The sequence below is a fragment of the Pongo abelii genome, chromosome 10, assembly GCF_028885655.2.
Source record: "Pongo abelii isolate AG06213 chromosome 10, NHGRI_mPonAbe1-v2.0_pri, whole genome shotgun sequence".
NCBI lineage: Eukaryota > Metazoa > Chordata > Mammalia > Primates > Hominidae > Pongo > Pongo abelii.
The window spans coordinates 43,652,951-43,673,280 of NC_071995.2; the positions used below are offsets into that span (position 1 = coordinate 43,652,951).

The 20,330-nt window shown below is 40.5% G+C and overlaps 1 protein-coding gene across 2 annotated transcripts in view; it reads right to left on the reverse strand.

The window, feature by feature from the left end:
- The window catches only part of SCAF11 (SR-related CTD associated factor 11), a 79,343-nt gene extending 63,486 nt beyond the window's left edge, over positions 1 to 15,857 (reverse strand). The window contains exon 1 of one of the 2 annotated variants that reach the window (XM_024256675.3): positions 12,231 to 15,857. The gene's annotated coding sequence lies outside the window, so the exon portion shown is untranslated. The remainder of the gene's footprint in view (positions 1 to 12,230) is intronic. The other variant, XM_054527178.2, reaches the window with a different exon arrangement.
- Positions 15,858 to 20,330: the final 4,473 nt, after the last annotated feature.

Sequence of the window (20,330 nt, forward strand, 5' to 3'; positions counted from 1 at the left end):
ACTACCTTTTCAAGTGAAATTTCTAACTGGTCAGTCTTCTGCTATGTTCGCCATGACTAACACAGGATATGATTTGTTTGACACTATAAAAGTATATCAGTAAGACATGTTAATGAGAAAGGAAACAGGGATGAAGAGTCAAAAACGATGAATGAACTCATCCCTAAAACAAACTATTCTAAATGATGTGATAATGTAGAGAACAGTCTTACAAATCCATGCCAAAGAAATAACCCTGATATTAATCCAAGTCCCTTAAAGTTGTATCAAAATAATCTCTAAACAAATAGCCCCTTAGAGCTCTGAGATTCCTGTCTCCCAAAAAGATCCAAAGACCCAAACACCATTCTCCCATTTTCTGAGGAATAAATATAATCTGTCATCCTTGAATAAATACGCTTTTGTTTTTTATCTCATTTCCCCCAGTTATTCTAGTTACAGATTAACTCTAGGCTGTTCACGGGGCTATTCAGTCTGAAAATTTGGAGTATTCTCCCTAGTCCACTGGTTTTCAAATTTCTTAAGTTTTAGAAATATTTGATTCAAATTTTATTTTCAGACATATTTTAGAATATGGTTTTGGCTAACACAAAGTAGGCCCCATTATAACCTATCTCAAAAAATCTGGGCAGAATACTAAAGGAATTCATCCAAGTACTATACTCTGAAAAGTAAATTAAAGCGGGTGGAATGTGGAGGGGAGTAAAAATCTGGAGAAGTGAACTGCATTGAGTCTTCCTGTTTTATTTTTCATCTTTTCTCTCATAGCTTTGTCCTAAGGGTGGCTACACGGTGGCAGTGGCACAGGTGGCTAAAAGTCTGAGAGAAGTCCCATTTTTCTGGGCGTTTCTAGCCAAAGGAACCAGGAAAAGGGGACACTGCAGGGTGGAGAAAAAATTCTGGAGAGAGTCTGATCAAGGGGATTCCTTAATTCTCTGCATGAATCTACCCAAGTCCTAGCTGAGCTATGCAAGCATTCAGTTAGCACAGGACAGACCCAGGGCAATACAGCAAAGACTTTGAAAACTAAACTAAAGGTGAACTATCACCCCCAAAAGGTAAGACAAAGTTTGCAGTCTGAGGCCAGGCATGGTGGCCTATGCCTGTAATCCTAGCACTTTGGGAGGTAAGGTGGCAAGACTGAGCTCAGGAGTTCAAGACCAGCCTGGGCAACATAGTGAGACTTCATTGCTAACAGCAACAACAAAAAATTAGCCAGGTATGGTAGTGCACACAGGCAGTCCCAGCTACTTGGGAGGCTGAGGCAGTAGGATTGCTTGAGCTATGGTCGTGCCGCTGCACTCCAGCCTATGCAACAGAGTGAGACCCTGTCTCAAAAACAAAACAACAACAAAAACCTCACCAAAATGTACGGACTGAATCTAATGGGCTGTTTGCTAAAACAAAGCAGAAACAAAACATCTCTAGAAGACTATTTACAGGACCTAGAATCTATATAACACAATATTGTCCAGGATACAGTTCCAACTTACTTGACATACAAAGCACCAGAAAATGTGACCAATTCTCAGGAACAGAAAATCAATAATTGCCAACCCCAACATAACTCAGATACTGGAATTATTGAGGACTTTGGCTATTATAACTATTCTCCATGGAGAAAAAAATAAACACTTTCAAAAAAATGAAAAGACAGAATTCTCAGCAGTGAAATAGTATAAAAAATTAAAATTTTAGAGGTAAGAAATATGATGTCTAAGAAAAGGGTACAACAACAGAATAGAAATGCAAAGGAATGAGTCAGTGAACACGAAGCCAAATCAACAGAAATGATCTAATCTGAAGAACAGAGAAATAAAACAAAGAAGAAAAAAATAAAGAGTCTCAGGGTCCTGTGGACAACATCAAAAGTTTTATTTGTCACTTGAGTACCAGAAAGAGGAAGAAATTGGTACAGAAAAAAATACTTGAAGAAATAATGTTCATAAGCCTCCCAAACTTGAAGAAGGGCACAAATTTAGAAATTCACCAAGCTCAGAGAACACCAAATAAGATAAAGGCAATAGAAAAACATGCTTATAAATCATAATCAAAGACCAGGCACAGTGGCTCAAGCCTGTAATACTAGCACTTTGGGGGGGCCGAGGCAGGTGGGTTGCCTGAGGTCAGGAGTTCAAGACCAGCCTGGCCAACATGGTGAAACCCCGTCTCTACTAAAAATACAAAAATTATCTGGGCATGTTGGCAGGCACCTATAATCCCAGCTATTCAGGAGGCTGAGGCAGGAGAATCACTTGAACCTGTGGGGGCAGAGGTTGCAGTGAGCTGAGATCGTGCCACCGCACTCCAGCCTGGGCAAAAAGAGCAAAACTCTGTCTCAAAAATCAATCAATCAATCAATCAATCATAATCAACTGCAGCAAAGCAAACATGAAGAAAAAAATCTTTTTTTACATTTATTTTTATGTCAATAGTTTGATGAGTTCTTTAGTGGCGATTTCTAGGATTCTTGTGCAGTTGTTACCTGAGCAGCGTTACACTGTACCCAGTATGTAGTTTTTTATCTCTCACTCCCTGCCAACTTTCACCGAATCCCCAAAGTCCACTTATTTATTTTTGAGACAGTTTTGCCCTGTCGCCCAGGCTGGAGTGCCGTGGTGCAATCTCAGCTCGCTGCAACCTCCACCTCCCAGGCTCAAACAATTCTCACGCCTCAGCCTCTGGAGTAGCTGGGATTACAGGCGCGCACCACCACATCTGGCTAATTTTCGTATTTTTAGTAGAGATGGGTTTCACCATGTTGGCCAGGCTGGTCTCAAACCCCTGGCCTCAAGTGATCCACCCATCTCGGCCTCCCAAAGTGCTGGTATTACAGGCATGAGCCACAGCACCCACCCCAAAGCCCATTATATCATTCTTATGCCTTTGCATCTTCATAGCTTAGCTCTCACTTATAAGTGAGAACATACAATATCTGGTTTTCCATTCCTGAGATACTTCACCTAGAATAATGGCCTCCAGCTCCATCTAAGTCGCTGCAAAAGACATAATGCCTCAGTAGTATTCCATGGTGTATATATACTACATTCTCTTTATGCACTTGTTGGTTGATGGGCACTTAAGGTTGGTTCCATATCTTTGCAATTGCGAATTGTGCTACTATAAACATGTGTGTGCATGTGTCTTTTTCATACAATGACTTCTTTTCCTTTGGGTACTCAGTAGTGGGACTGCTGGATCAAACGGTATATCCCAGTATGTCCAAAATATTATCATTTCAACATGCAATAAATTTAAAAATTATTAAAGATGCAATCGATTTAATAATTGTTTAATGAGCTATTTTACATTCTTTTTGTAAAATCCAGTGTGTATTTTATACTTATAGTACATCTTAATTCAAATTAACCACATTTCAAGTGCTCAAGAGTCACATATTTAGTTACTGGCTACTCAACTGGATCATGAAGCCCTAATGCAATCACTAAAAAATAATACAAAGACATAAGAGTTAAAAAACCAAGGGATACATTGAAAATAAAATATCAAAATATATTCATATAATCCAAAAAAGACAAACACTTTGGGAAGCTGAGGCAGGAGGATTGCTTGAGGCTGAGTTCAAGACCAGTCTGGGTAACACAGTGAGACACCTAGGTACTCTGGAGGCTGAGGCAGGAGGATTACTTGAGCCCAGGAGGTTAAGGTTGCAGGGAACTATGGCCATCCACAGCATTCCAGCCAGGGGACAGAGTGAGACCTTGTCTCTCCCCACACCTCCCAAAAAAGGAAGAAAATAGAGGAACAAACATTAATAATTATATTAAATGTAAATAATGTAAATAATCATGCACATCAATTAAAAGAGATTATCAAACTGGATTTTAAAGAAAGACTGAATTACATGCCTGTCTACAAGAAACTCCCTTTAAAAATAAAGATAGGTTAAATGTATAGAACAAGATATGCCAAATAATGCAAACAATAATAAACGATGGTTGGAATGGCTATATTAATATGAACTATATTTTAAACCTTTTTAAAGAGTCTAAGTGGATTTGTTTACCCTCCAATTCAGTTTTAATTATATCTAGTTCTGTGGTAGTTTCGAAACAATGAAGCTATTTCGTTTCATGCATCTCCCTCATATTACTCAAGCTGATGCCTTAAGTAACTGGACATGCACAACAGTTCCTAAAGAAATATGACCTATTACATTAAAACTGTCCTATCTGAAGGGTTTTCTATGATGAAGTTTTCAGGTGAATGATAGCTTATAAATTTTTTGAGTCATTAATATTTATTCCCCATTATAACAGTTTACAGAAACATTCTTCTTGACAAGCCATCTAGGCATACAAAATAGTGCTATAAGTATATTTACATTAAAAAATCACCTATTGGGGCCGGGTACGGCGGCTCATGACTGTAATCCCAGCAATTCAGGAGGCTGAGGCGGGCAGATCACTTGAGGTCAGGAGTTCGAGATCAGCCTGACCAACATGGCGAAACCCTGTTTCCACTAAAAATACAAAAATTAGCCAGGTGTAGTGGTACACGCCTGTAATCCCAGCTACTCAGGAGGCTGAGGCAGGAGAATTGCTTGAACTTGGGAAGCAAAGGTTACAGTGAACCGAGATTGTGCCACTGCACTCCAGCCTGGGTGACAGAATGAGACTGTATCTCAAAACAAAACAAACAAAACCTATCATTTGTAGACTGTTTCATTGATCCCAGAGAATTTTTAAAACAGTGTTGCTTTGGCCGCTCTCATTCATGTTCGTATTTCTGTTTTGGTTTACTTTAAGCTGCTAAATAACTACTGTGGTCAGGGTACTGAGCCTGGTATTGGAATATAAAGACGGATTAAGATACTGTATCCCTTCCCGGTACAAAGAGTAGATTTGGAGACATAGGATACAGAAGATGAACAAGATAGCATATGCCAAGTGCCAAATGTGAGAAATAGGCAAAGAGTTCCTAAGACATTTTTTAAATGTGCCAGTGGGGGACTAACTAACGACTGAGGCAAGTAAAGAAAAATAATAATAAAGTGCAAAAAGTTAATGTTCTTAAGTCCAAATTAGGACTTACATTGTGTTTCCTTAGGTGGACTTCAAGTCTACCTCTCTCCCATTTATTTGTTTTGAAAGTGGTTTATAAGATGTTTAAATTGGGGATTTTGAGCTTAATGTAGTAGGAGAAAGGTGGAGGTGGTGGGGAGATGGAAAGTACGAGAAACTAGTTAGGAGAAAATGGAAAGAAGACTAGATATCAATAAAGAAGGCCTGATAAGGACTAAGCTCCCCTAGGGCACAGACCTAATAGACACATAGATATCAACAAACCTGGAGTTCAGAACTATGGGTAGAGTGAATGCCTACAATATACTAGGTAATGAACTACACATTCTGGCATGCCTTTCCACATTTAATCCTCAAAATACCAGAACACGATACATTTAAAAAATTAAAACACCGTCAATACTGAACAACAGAACACGGCATTAAAAAGGCTTAAAAATCACCCACTAAACAGAGCTAACTTAAAGAGTATGAACAGAGACAGAGTTAGCTGCTATTACCACTGGACTTAGATAAATGTTATTAAAAAATCAGGTGAGGAAATTGAGATACTGATTAGATCACCTATAAAAGGTGACAATCAGTCATCTAGGACAACCAGAGTTCAAAATCAGGTCTGACTGACACACACACACACGACTGAACTAATTTTTACCTTACTGGCAAAATTACAATAAAAAGACAATCCTAAAAGTACATCTGAGAAGTCTAGGGTAAAAGAAAGGATAAAAAAAGGAAGAAGTTTAGTCTTATCCCTAATAGAGATGTGAGAGTCTCAAGAGGGTTTAAATTTACTCAAGAGGGTTTAAATTTAAAGATTGAGAACACTTTTAATTTTCACTAAAAGTGTTGATATAATAATCTTTTACAAAAAGGAATAAGTATAAACTTTAAAAGAACATGTCTGTATGCTGCTATTCTGGCTGGAGGCATTGGAGCCCAAGTTAGTGAGCAAAATGCCCATGTTATGAATAGTGAGGGAACCCAGATTAAGGTTCTTTTTACCTTAATAAAAAGAAAAAGGGATTACTTCTTTTTAGACTCCTTCAACTTGGAACAGTTCCCCAGTCTTAACTTTCATGACCTTGTTTGTACTTCTTAAAGCTTATAGATTGGTTTTGTTGCAAAATGTCTTCCAATTTGGGTTTGCCTGATACTTCTTTTTTTTTTTTCAGATGTAGTTTTCTTTCTGTAGGATGCCAGATATTTCCTTATGGTTAGATTCAGGTTGTACACTATTTGACAGTAATTATGATGTGTTTTTCTCATTGTGTCCTGTCAAATGGCATACAGTTTGTTTATCTCATTACTGATGATGTGCACTTTGATAACTTGATTGAGGTAATATCGTCCAAGTGTCTTCACTGTAGTTACTTTGTCCCATTGGTAATTAACATGCATTTTTGTGGAAAAGTATTTTGAGACTGTAAAAATAGCCCATTCCTTATTAAACTTCCTATTTATTTATTCCAAGATTATCTCAGCTTTGGCTAGTGAAAGCCCTTCAAGATAGTTTCTGTTTTCTTTTGACTTGCTCTTTGCACTTCCTTTTTTTTTTTTGAGGTGGAGTCTCACTTTGTCACCCAGGCTGCAGTGCAGTGTGGTGATCTTGGCCTACTGCAAACTCCGCCTCCCAGGTTCAAGCGATTCTTGTGCCTCAGCCTCCCATGTAGCTGGGATTACAGGCATGGGCCACTACACCTGGCTAAATTTTGTATTTTTAGTAGAGACGGGATTTTGCCATGTTGGCCAGGCTGGCCTTGAACTCCTGACCTCAAGTGATCCGCCTGCCTTGGCCTCCCAAAGTGCTGGGGTTACAGGTGTGAGCCACCACACCCAGCCACTTTCTTACTTTTGGACATAAGAAAATGAAGCTCACCTTGTACTTTCCCTGCAGCCATTCCTCCAAAGAGTGGTTGCTTTTAGTGGAGAAAGGTATTTAGAAAACGAGATTTGGATGCTCTAATTATTTCAATGTCTATGTGTAGAAAACCATGAATTGGTACCAATTTCTCCAATTTCAGTCCACAAGATTTGTTCTCATTTTCTCCATTACCAAATTTATAACTCCCTTCTCACCAGGAGAACTCTGACTCATTATCATTACTTACTAAATTCGATCAACCCCCTGCATGTGGCCAGTTTCCCATTGCCTTTGCTGTTCCCTACCTTCTTTGCATAACTTTTTTCTCTACTTAGGTTCTGACATCCTGTCCTGGGATGCACCCCTTACCCTATACTTCTTAGATACCCCATACTGAAGATTTTACCATTCTGTTTGAGCTCTAGTACCTTAATCTGATCTAGAGGTTCCTCTAGATCAGTGAAACAACTAAAGGCCAAAAGTCAGATGGACCCAGGTATAGATACTTAGCAACTTCTCTGACACTTAACAAGTCATTTAACTTCTCCAGAGCCCCAGACTCATTTCTGTAAAATGGACTAATACAGTCAACACTGCAAGGCTACCAAAAAGATCAAATGAAAATGTATGTAAAATGTCTACAACAGAGTGGCTGACACATAGTAAATATCTGATAAACATTAGCTGTCTTCTGTAATATGGGTGATAATTTCTTAAACTTTGATCTCAATACTTTTAGATCTAGTTAAGCAATTAGAGAAGCATCAATCTGAAAATAAGAACCTTACTGTCCTGCTTGTTCAAAAGGCCAATGAGCTTCACACTGTTACACTCAACAAAATTTTTTTTAGTTCTTACCTTATTAAGCTCTTATCAACACTTGACCCAACTCTCTCTTCTTGACTTCTCTCTCCTTGTAACATTCTCTTTCTTTGGTTTCTGTAACACCCCACTCACCCTCTGCTTCTCTGATCTTCATGGTATTCTCTGGGAGCTCACGTTCTTCCAGCAAAGTTTTTTAAATGTTAGAGGTCATTGTGGTTCCATCCTAGGCTTTTTTTCCCCCAAGTTATATTCCCTCACCTAGGCAATTTCATCCATACCTATAGTTCCAATTACCTGTATGGGCAACTCCAGTTTTCCATTTACGGCCCATACTTCTCTGAATTTTTGAACCATATATCTAATTGCTTACAGGAATTTCTACCTGAAAGCTCCAAAGGTACTTTAAGCCTGATATGTTAAAACCAAAAGAGCTCTGGTCCTTATCTGGCACAACCCAGGAATGTAATCCAGAAGTCATCGTTCAAATTTCTTTCTCCCCCACTTTCAATCTATTAACTGAGGCCTGCTGGTCTCAAATCCCATCCACTGAGCCCATCTCCACAACTATCATCCTAATTCAAGCTATCCTCATCTCTCCCAGACTACTAAAAAAGCCTGCTAACTAATTCTCCCAGATCGCTTGCTGCCTCTCTCCTCCCTTTCAATACATATCACCACAATCCTAGTTTTGCCTGCTGGAACTATAAGAAATTAATACGGCTTCTAAATGACAACATTTTTAACAATAAGATAGTTATACTGCTTGACACAGTTTGGCTGTGTCCCCACCCAAATCTCATCTTGAATTGTATTCCCATAATTCCCACGTGTTGTGGGAGCAACCTGTTGGGAGATAATTTGAATCATGGGGGCAGTTTCCCCCATACTGTTCTCATGGTAGTGAACACGTCTCACAAGATCTGATGGTTTTAACAGATGTTTCCGCTTTTGCATCTTCCTCATTTTCTCTTGCCACCACTATGTAAGAAGTGCCCTTCTCCTCCCACCACGATTCTGAGGCCTCCCTAGCCATGTGGAACTGTAGGTCCAATTAAACCTCTTTTTCTTCCCAGTCTCAGGTATATCAGCAGTGTGAAAACAGGCTAATGCACTGCTCTACTCTTAGCTGAGGCATTCTTAGCTCCTTCTATATTAAGACAAATGATAGTTTCAAGGTCACATACTGTTATACTCCTCTAAAAACACAGACCCCTTAGGTTGGGTGTGGTGGTTCATTCCCATAATCCCAGCACTTTGGGAGGCCAAGGCGGGCTGATTACTTAGCCCAGGAATTTGAGACCAGCCTGGGCACCAAAGTGAGAGCTGTGATCACACCACTGCGCTCCAGCCTGGGAGACAGAGCGAGAGGCTATCTGAAAGCAAAAAAACAAACAACAACAAAAAACAAGAACCCCTGAAATGAACATGGCCCACATGCATGGATACAAGTAACTTGGCAGTTTATGCCACAGACTGAGACTTGCTTAGTCTAAAGTTTCAAACCACAATCACTATTTGTAACGTTTACAGCTGCAAGCATGTTAATTCATTAACTTACATTGAAGGCATTGTTCAGGTGTTTAGGCACAAAACAGTGACAAATACTGACAAATGCTGATCTCACAGAAGATAAATTAGAGTGAAGAAAATAAACAATAAACCTAAGTTAAATTACACAATATGTTGCAAAATGATAAATGCTATGGAGAAAAATCTGGCATAAAAACAGATACGAAATATCAGGGGGAAGGCTGTTGTTTTATACACAGTAGTTAGAGAAGACCACAACAGTCTAGGTGAAAGGAGACTGGAGAAAGAGTGAGGAGATGAAGTCAGAGAGGAAGAAGAGACTTAAATCATAGAGCCTTGTAGACCATAGGAGTATGGAATTTACTATGACTGAGAAGGGAAGCCATTTGAGAAAAGAAGTTATATGACCTGACATTTTATCAGGATCACTCTGGCTATGGAGTGTTAAAGACTGTAGATCAGCAAAGGTCACAGTGACTCTTTAGGAAGATATTTTTGAAAGCAAAATAGTGGTTGTGTTTTTACGTTTTGTATTGAATTTTTATGTGTCTATGTACTAGGAATTCATACATTAAGTTCATAGACACAACTTAAAAAAAATACAATGCAAAGATGAGTTTTGGGAATAGCAAGAAAATGATATTGGATATTTTAACTCTGGGCTCTACTCAGCACTACTAACAGTTATTACTTCTCAGAAGCAAGACAAGGTGCAAGGTTATTAACTTATTTTGGGGGACAGACTATAATTAAAAATCTGGATTTTTAAGTTTATTTCACTGGGCAAGGTAAGTCAAGGTACAATTTACATCTTAAAAGACAAAAGCAGGTGACAGCAGGGCTTGCTAAAGGGAAGTTACAATGAAAATTATTCTACAGTTGACTTTCTTTTTATTACTTTTATGCCTGCTACTCTCTTTAATTAAGGTGCTACAACTATCTCTGATATACTTTAAAAGTTCAGTATTAAGTTGATGGGTAGTATAATACTGTATTTTCTGATTACTAAAAGATGTTACTGATGATGAATCAACAGTATCATGTAACTGCACTGATTCATCCTATCTCTGCTGAATAAAAGCACAGGTTTTCAAGAAAACTGTCTAAGCTCTAGTTGGTGCCAAAGGACGATAGAGAGCTAAGTAACTCCTGAAAAGTTTCGATCTTAACACACTAGCCCTATTACCACATGAAGGTATTAACAGAAAAAAATGAAAAATTCTCCGTAAAATTTTCTCCATGACATGTTTTCTGGCAACATATTTAGAAACTTTACATTTTCTTCTACAGTTTCTTCCCCTTTATACTGAAGAACGTCTTTAAAGCATAAGTGTACTTACAGTAAGCAAACATCCAAATTTTACCCCAGTGAAATCTTAAAATGTACTCAAACTCTCAGGGAAAAAGTTCACTATCTGAATGTGAAAAACCGAATAACTGTTAAAATATCTGCAAGCACCAAAAAATATTATAGCTAAAATGCAGCTACCCTAAGAACTATTTTTAAAAAACTCACATTGCATAAAAAATATAAATTCAGATTATCCGATAGGATAATATAAAACAAAAGAAATCCAAAGACAGTTTCAAGATTTCATTTCTCTTGCTCAGTTAAAACAACAAAAACAAAAGGCCCATAAACTTCTTCTTGCATCTTTTAACCAAAATAGTGACAAGATCAAGCCAACTGCCAAAGAAACAGGAAAGAGAAAGCAATTGTTTAGAAACAGACTTGATTACATGTCAAAATTTTAATACAATTACTAATAAAATACAAAAACCAACAGTTATTTTAAAATGTACTGCCCTAATATTCTGCTGCTGAGGTAGGTAGTGATATGTAGAAATTAATTTTTCTTTTAAAACGAAAAAATAATGCATCTATTAATATGCTTTTCCCAAAATTCGGGGAAAATTCCCAAATCGGAGAAAATGTAACATCAGCATCTACTACACAAAGCATTAAAAACATTTTTCAGCAGTTTTGCTTAAGTATCTTAGGTCAGTGGTAGCATGTTAGCTAAAATGTAATCCAAAATGAATGAACAACAGTCAGCTGGTAGACACTGTATGTAATACAATACGGAAATATATTGGAGGTATTTCAAAATTCAACATTTGAATCCGTGAATGTCTAAATCAAGTACTCTAAATCAGGCGTCTGCTTTTGAAACAATACTTCAAAATACGTGTTGGTGGCAAGACCCCCAGCCATCTGTAAGAAATCTTTTTAATGGTTCAAAATTCCTAGGTCTGAGGAGGAGCGACTGATTAGGCTAAATTTATATCTCCCGGCCCCGTAGTTGTCAGCCCAGGTAGCGAATTTAAAACACTGGGGGGTGGATGAGTAGTTTGAAGTTCAGATCACGGAGTGAAAAAAGCTGATGCTTAGAAGCGTCGGCTCTTCCCCATTCGCGCACTCGAGAGGTCACGGCGTAGTAAAGTTTGGTTTCACTAGCGGGCTTGGACGCTCGCGACCAAAGTCTCCCAAGAAAAGCCGACACCGCGGTCGGGAGCGCCCGGAAGCTCAGCAGGACACGTTTCCACTGCAGGGAGGAGGGTGTCTGCGGCGGTTCTGGCGTGGAGCCCCTTCTTCCCCCGTAGGACCCTGCACCCGGGCGGGAACAGGCTTCGCCGGCTAAGGCGTCGGGAGGCGCGTAGGCCACAAGGAGGAAATGGGACGGAATGCGACAGAGAGGCGGCGGCGGCCCAGCGCCGGGCCGAGCCTCCCTCGCGGGGCAGCGAGAGGGAAAGGGGCCCTCCCGGCCGCAGCCTCCCCCACCTCGAGAGGCAGCTCCAACTTTCCTCCCAGCGCACGACGTCGCACGGGCCGCGCGAGATTCCGAAACTTTGTCAGCCCTCGCGTCGCTCTAGGCCCGCTCCAGCGCTCTGCGCCGGCCGCTAACCCTCGTCTCGCCCAGACAGCTGCCCAAGCCCATCCACCCCGCGGGTCGACCAGTGTTTACCTCAGGCCGAGGTCGAGGCGCTCGGTCCGGCCGCGGCCCCACAGCAGGTTCCCAGGTCCCAGTCACTCCGCCGCCAAGTTCCCCAACATGGACTCCTTCGTCCGCTTTGTGGTGTTACAGGGTCTCTAGGACACTGACTCCGCTGGCTCGGTCCGGAGGCGGTGGCGAAGCAGGGAGCGACCCAGATTGCGCTGCTCCGCGCGGCTTGCGCCACCGCTACTCCCCCATCCCCCGCCTTGTCTAGCCTCCTCCTTCCCCTCCCCTCCCCGCGCGTTTCCCTCCTCCTCCCTTCCCTCGCTCGCTCGGCTCACTGTCGGCGCGCTAAGGTGACGACGGCGGCAGCCGGACTCGCCGCACTCTGCCTACTCGGTCGTTCTGGCCCTGAGTGCATGTTCGCAGTACCCAGTTGGGCCGCAGGGGGGCGCTGGCAAACTGCTGTTTGAGACTGAGAAGCGTGGTGGGTGGAGTCACGTCACGCGGCCTGTGAGCGGGAGGAAGGGCAGCTGCGACGGAGGGGCCTTCTGGGAAACGTCCTTCCAGCCCCGCCCTTCGCCCACGCTGCGGATGGTGCGCATGCGCAGCGCGTGGACATTGGCCTCTGCGCTCCTTTGGCAGTTTTACAGGCTGCGTCGCGGAGGGCAATGAAAGAGGCTTTAAGGGAACTGGACAGGAAGGATTTTGCGCAGGGTGTGCTCCTCTATCTTCATGGTAATCTGATGTTGAAACGTGTCCGTATGTTTGCGGTGGATTGAGTGTTCACCTGGCTGCGCTGCCCACCTGAAATGCAGCCCGTGGAGTGAAGAGTCGGCAATTTGGAAGCCCACCTTTCCTCCTTTCTGGTGGGCATTTTCTTAGATGCCGGGGGGAGAGCTTTCCCGCCTGACTCCCCGAGCCTAGGGGCTTTCCCATGTCTTAACCCCACATCACAAAATTAAATTTGGACCAGGTGCGCGGTGGCTCACGCCGGTAATCCCAGCACTTTGGGAGGCCGAGGCTGGCGGATCGCTAGAGCTCAGCAGTTCGAGACCAGCCTGAGCGACGTATTAAGATCTCGTTTCTACAAAAAATAAAATTAACCGGCCGTGGTGGCGCGCACCTGCGCTCCCAGCTCCTCGGGAAGCTGAGGTGGGAGAATCGCTTGAACCCGGGAGGCGGAGGTTGCAGTGAGCCGCGATCGTTCCACTGCACTCCAGCCTCAGCGACAGAGCGAGACCCTTTCTCAAACAACAAAAACTTTATCATTATTTATTTAAAAGGCCTCCGCGTTGTGGTTAGTGACGTGTGTGCCTCCACTTTTTCCCCCGGCGTGTTGTTAAATGTTTTATTTTACCTCGGAAGTATTTTGACTTTTTCAAAGTCACTGGTTATTTAACCTTCTAGTTTCTCTTCTCGTCGACTGCAGCAAGCTTCCGGTTGCTCTGCCTGCCCTCAGTGTACCCCATCTACCAGCTGACCTTCCAGTCCTCCCACCCACGCCCTTGTCCTGCTTGCGGCTCCCACAGGACTAAGCTCTGCTCCCCGCGCACGGCTCACCCAGGTCTCAGTCGCTTTCAGTCGCGCGCTCACACCTTTTCCTGTCGCCTGCCCCCGTTCTGTCCGCGCGTGCTGCGCTTTCCAGCCACCCTGACGCCTGCCTGGGAAGAGTTTCCTCCCCACTTTGCCGCGGCCCCGCCGACCGACAGTTTCACTGCCGCCTTACCGCATTCTCGCAGACTACGTTGCCGCGTCCCCTGCTCCCGCCCTGAGGACGTCGCTTTTCTGGCACTTTAATCCTATGCATTCTGTTGAGTCTGCTCACTGTCTCACACTGTGAGGATTGGGACAGTGTCTTATCACTTTCATAACAGCGTCTGGCACTTGCTGAAGGAACACATGAATGGCGGTCTTGTAGCTGTCAAAGTCTTTGGAGTTTTTCAGTGTACTATTTTTGATATGGGGTTTGGGAATTTAGATGGCTTTACTGTATTTGGGATATTTGAGGGAAAAATGAGCTAGAGGCGTTAAAATGCTTTCTTCTGATGGAAGAACGAAATTCTTATGAAGGACCTTTCCCTGTCAAAATCAGAGCAAATAGTAAAGGATATATACTATTTGGATATAAAGAATGATTACAAAGGATGATTGTTAAGAGATAGTGAAAATTAGTGTGGAAAGATATAACCATATCAACATTTATGAGCCATCCAACAGAATAAGGGTGTAGCTTTGTTATGTATACAATCTCTAGGATTCACTCTAGAGAATGTAACTCCTGATATGGACTCCTGGTACAACATGCTTCTCTGTATGTTTTATATTTTAAAAAATCTATGTATGTGTAAAATCTATATTTTTAAAAATCTCAGTTTTGTTTTAGGAGAGTGTTTTTTCTCAAAATTTAATTAAAGCCCAAATGATAAAATCTGCTAAATAGAAAACTATTTTAAATTGATAATAACAGTATGATTTCATCAAAACTAAAAAATACCAAATCTTTTGATGTGTTTATTTCCTAGCAGAAAATTAAGTTTTCACGTTCTTACTGTTGGCCTCCTAGATATCATGTGAGCATGTCTTAAGGAAAAATGCTCTTAATGCCACTGTGGTTTCTACCTTCATGTGCAAATAGACGAGAGTGGTGGCTTGTAATAGGCCATTCTTCCCAGAGAAAAGATCATGTGTATTTCTGTATATGCAGCATCCTCCTTATTATGTTTGGACGTAAAGATTTATTATTCTCTCTGATGTTTTCATATTTTTAAAATTTACAATATAATAAAGAGGTACAGAGTTCTAAATCAATAAAAGATGGGCTATAAAATGGAGGAGTAAAGTTGATATACAAACCATCGTTGTCAACATTTTAGATTTGATTTTAACCGTAAAAAGCACAAATGGTATGCATCATAAAACCACCTTAAACTGAATGTCCACTTGGTGTGTTGCACTTTACCAGGCACTTAAAATATCAGTCCTGTCACATAGCAACAGAAACCCACAGTGGCACGTTTAAAAATGGGTAATCAACGTATTGATTTTGATGGAGCTTTTTCAGAAATAACTGCTATTTTAATTTAACTTATAAATAGGATACAGTATAAAATTCAAATTAAGGGAGGAAATCGTGGTATAAATATACTGGATTGAAAAACATGGTTCTGGCCAGGCGTGGTGGCTCATGCTTGTAATTCCAGCACTTTGGGAGGCTGAGGTCGTTGGATCACTTAAGGTCAGGAGTTCAAGACCAGACTGGCCAACATGGTGAAACCCCACCTCTACTGAAAATACAAAAATTAGCCCAGCGTGGTGGCACGTGCCTGTAATCCCAGCTACTAGCTACTCAGGAGGCTGAGGCAGGAGAATCACTTGAACCTGGGAGGTGGAGGTTGCAGTGAGCCGAGATGGCGCTACTGCACTCCAGCCTGGGCGACAGAGTGAGACTCCATTTCAAAAAAAAAAAAAAGAAAAACATGGTTCTAATACTGTCACTTAACACCTTTTCAGTTTTGAATAAATCACCTAACTTTTTGGTCTTTAGTTTCTATAAGACAGGACATTTTTATTTTAATGATCTCTGGCATTTTTATGGCAATAAAAATGTATGAATTCAAAGGGTATACTGTCTGGGCAACATAGTGAGACCTAGTTTCTACTAAAAATAAAAATTAAAAAAACTGTGTTCTGACGAGTTAATGGGTGCAGCACACCAGCATGGCACATGTATACATAAGTAACTAACCTGCACATTGTGCACATGTACCCTAAAACTTAAAGTATAATAATAAAATATTTTTAAAAATCAAATCAAAAAAAAATTAAAAAAATGACCAGCAGTGGTGGCGCGCACTGGAAGGATTGGTTGAGCCTGGGAGGTCAGGGATGCAGTGAGCTGTGATCACGCCACTGCACTCCAGCCTGGGTGACAGAGCGAGACCCTGTCTCAAAAAAAAGGGGTGATGTAAATTTTAAAATTCATGTAAGGAAAACATGACCAAATATACAATATCCATGTGAGGAAAAAATAGTTTGCAGGAATTTTTTAAAAAATTTTAAAAAAATTTTAAAACCACTGGTTTTAAAAACCAGTGGTGGCTGAGCATGGTAGCACACACCTGTAGTCCATCTACTTGGGAGGCTGAGGTGGGAAAATCATTTGAGCCCAGGAGGTTGAGGCTGCAGTGAACCATGATCATGCCACCTCACTCCAGGCTGAGCAACAGAGTAAGACCCTGTCTCCAGTAATAAGAATAGTTATTTCATGTCACAACTATGAAGTATTTTAATCAGGATGATACTATCCTATTATTTTCCATGTGGAATTAAATTTATTTCAGCAACAATTAATTGGACATCTATTCGGGAGGTGCTTTGAGCTTGTATATGAATGAATACAGTGTCTCACAGACAGTATAGTGGTTTCAAATATGTACAAAGACAAAGTTGTATTCCTTGAAAGAAAATAGAAAACAAAAAACTAAGGAAGAATATAAATATAAAAAGAATATAAAATAATAAAAACAAAGCCTGGGGAGGGAGATGGAATAAAAGAAAGAGAGAATAGAAAGGAAACTGCGATGGTTAATTTTAGATGTCAACTTGACTGGATTAGGAATACCTAGAGAATTGGTAAAGCATTATTTTGGGGTATGTCAGTGAGGGTGTTTACAGAGGAGATTGGCATGTGAGTCTGAGTGGACTAGAAGGGGAGGATCCACCCTCAATGTGGGCAGGCACTATCCAATCAGCTGGGAGCCTGGGTAGAACAAAAACAGTCTCTCTTCTGGAACTTGGATACACTCTTCTCCTGGCCTTGGACATCAAAACACCAAGCTCTCTGGCCTTTGGATTCCAGTGCTTAACACCAGCACCCCTGCCATCAGGTCTTCAGACTTGGACTGAGCCACACTCCCAGCATACCAGCATCTCCAGCTTGCAAATAGCCTGTTGTGGGACTCGTTAGCCTCCATAATCACATGAGCCAGTTCCCCTAATAAAGCCCCCCTCATGTATCTATATATCCTATTAGTTCTCTTTGCCTCAGATCTAAAAATAGTTCAAATTCTAAGACTACTTCTTCATTTCAGTTTATATTTACTCTTTTTTAAAGGTGATAAGCATTCATTTTAACAATTTAAACAACACAGAAGTATGTAAAATGTACTCAGAAGTATATAAAGAAAAAGATTGTTTTCTTCTCCGTATCCCAGTCCTAGACAAAACCAATGTTAAAGATTGAAGTTTCTCTCAATACTTTTTCTAATGTTTTAAAACACTTGGAAGTTTTCATTTGTGTATTTACAAATAATCATGCCATATATATTTTTCTTCAACTCTTTCTGACTCAGTTATAAATAAATAGCTCATTATATAAATAGCTAATATATTATATTAATATATTAATTATAAATAGCTCATTCTTTTAACTAGCTGCACAATATTATGTAGAATTAATGTACCATAATTTTTTTTTTTGAGACAGGGAGAACTCTCTTTGGAGAACCCTAATACAGGAACCAAAGACAATTTCATTAAAGAAATGGTAACCCAAACCAAATACAGACAGGTATTATTCCAAATTTGAAGACTCTAGTACACTCTCAGGTTGGTCTTCCATCCCCGACACCACTTCTTCTACATGTTTATCACTTCCCTCAAGTCTCAACCTCACTGCCACTGCTGCTGAGCCCCTTAACCCTGAACCCAGCAAATGATCTCACCACAGTCATTATAAGAGAGAAACTCCTCAACTTCTTTCCCTCTACTGACAAAGTCTATCTAGAACTGTGTACATCCATGCCTACTTGTCTTCCTCTATCACAGAGGAAGAACTATCTAGTCTCTTGTTTAACCCATTCACTCCTGAGGTTGCAAAATTTTTTTATTTTTTGAGACGGAGTCTCGCTCTCGCCCAGGCTGGAGTGCATTGGCGTGATCTGGGCTTACTGCAAGCTCCGCCTCACGGGTTCACGCCATTCTCCTGCTTCATCCTCCCACGTAGCTAGGACTACAGGCACCCGCCACCACGCCCGGCTAATTTTTTGTATTTTTAATAGAGACGGGGTTTCACCGTGTTGGCCAGGGTGGTCTCGATCTCCTGACTTCGTGATCTGCCTGCCTTGGCCTCCCGAAGTGCTGGGATTACAAGTGAGCCACCGCGCAAGGCCACAATTTTTTGAATTTTTGCAATCAGACCTCGGCGATGACCTTGAGCAGTAGGATATAAATAACTCCCACATGCTTAGCGTTCCAATAATGGAACGCTAGGCATGGCTTAGCTTTCTACTTGTGCTGTAGATCTGTTTTTTTCAGACTTTGATTTATAGGCCATTCACATTTCTAACAATTTGAAAACAGATATAGGGCTGGTAACTTTTTAATCTTGACAAATAACTATATATTTGTAAAGTCCTTCCATATTTGTCACCATGATTTCTTAAAAGAAATACATTTTCAAGCCAAAAAAACTAAATTTTATGAAATACTATTCTGTTTGTTTACATTTCCCTGTGGAACAGTGAAGACATCACAGCCCTTGTACATTGGGGCTCTGCTCTGAAACAGCTCCCTTCTGTCCCCTCAGGATGTGGCTCCGTGAGTTAGTTGGTCTTCGATAGGTTTAATGTCTCCTTTACTAAAGACTAACTTATGTCTCTTTCCTCCAGGTTTAAACACAATTTAAATTCTAAGACTACTTCTTCATTTCAGTTTCTATTTACTCTTTTTAAAAGGTAATAAGCATTCATTTTAACAATTCTAACAACACAGAACCATATAGAATATATTCAGAAGTATATAAAGAAAAAGATAATTTTCTTCTCCCTATCCCAGTCCTAGACAAAACCAATGTTAAAAGATTGACGTTTCTCTCAATGCTTTTTCTAATGTGTTTTAGAAACACATAGGAGGTTTTTATTTTTATTTTTACAAGTAATCACACTATGTATGTTTTTCTGCAAATTTTCTAACTCAACAGTTAATTATAAATATTTAGCTTATTTAGCTCATTGTTTTAACTAGCTGCATAATATTATATAGTATTATTGTACCATAATTTTTTTTTTGAGATCTTTCTCTATTATCACCCAGGAGTGATGATAGCTGACTGCAGCCTTGAATTCCTGGACTCAAGTGATCCTTCTGCCTCAGCTTTGCCAGTAGCTGGGACTACAGGCATGAGCCACCATGCCTGGCTAATTTTTTTTTTTTTTTTAACTTTTGGTAGAAACAGGGTCTTGCTATGTTGCCCAGGCTGGTGTCCAGCTCCTGTCCTCAAGTGATCCTCCTGCCTTAGCTTCCCAAAGCACTAGGATTACAGATGTGAGCCACCACACTTGGCCGGTTGTACTATAATTTTTGAAACTATTTCTGTATTGATAAATAATACAGATTTCTCCAGATTTCATGTCATTACAAGTGATGCTGGAATAAATATCCTTATATGTATATCTTTTTTAAATTATGCATTTTTGTATAGAATTGAGCCTAAAAGTGAGATTGTCAAAATCATAGATATGTGCCTTTAAAAATACATTTTAATAGATACTGCCTGTAGAGGGTTGTGAGGTTTTATGTTTTGTTGTTTTGTTGGGATTTTTTGGTAACAGTTTTCAGATGAATTAGTCTTCTTCCTCTCTTAATCTGTGGGTTACCAATGGAATTGGGTCCTCCATTGGCTTCTACATTGGACTTCAACTCAGGACTGGCTAATAAGAATGTAGTACCCCACTAATTTTAATGTTCTGTAGTTCAGGGATAGGTACATGAATCAATTCAAGCCAAGCAGAATTAGATCAAAGACTTTTGTTCTGTGCTGGACTTGTCAATGTGAATATGTAAGCTCCCTTCACAAAGAGAGACCCTTACTGAGAATGACTTCTCAGAGAACAAAAGTAAGACAGGAAAAGAGACTATGTTCTGATGATACCATTTAGGTAACCTAAATACAGCTGTGTCTGGACTTTCAGTTATGTGACTTAATAAGTAACTTTTTTGAGTTGGGTTTGCTGTTACTTGTGACCAATGCTGTTATGACTGACACACTGCCAGATTACCTCTACCTCTAGGATTATTTTAGTTCATATTCCAATCTAAATGTAGAAGAAACCCATTTCCCTCACCCTT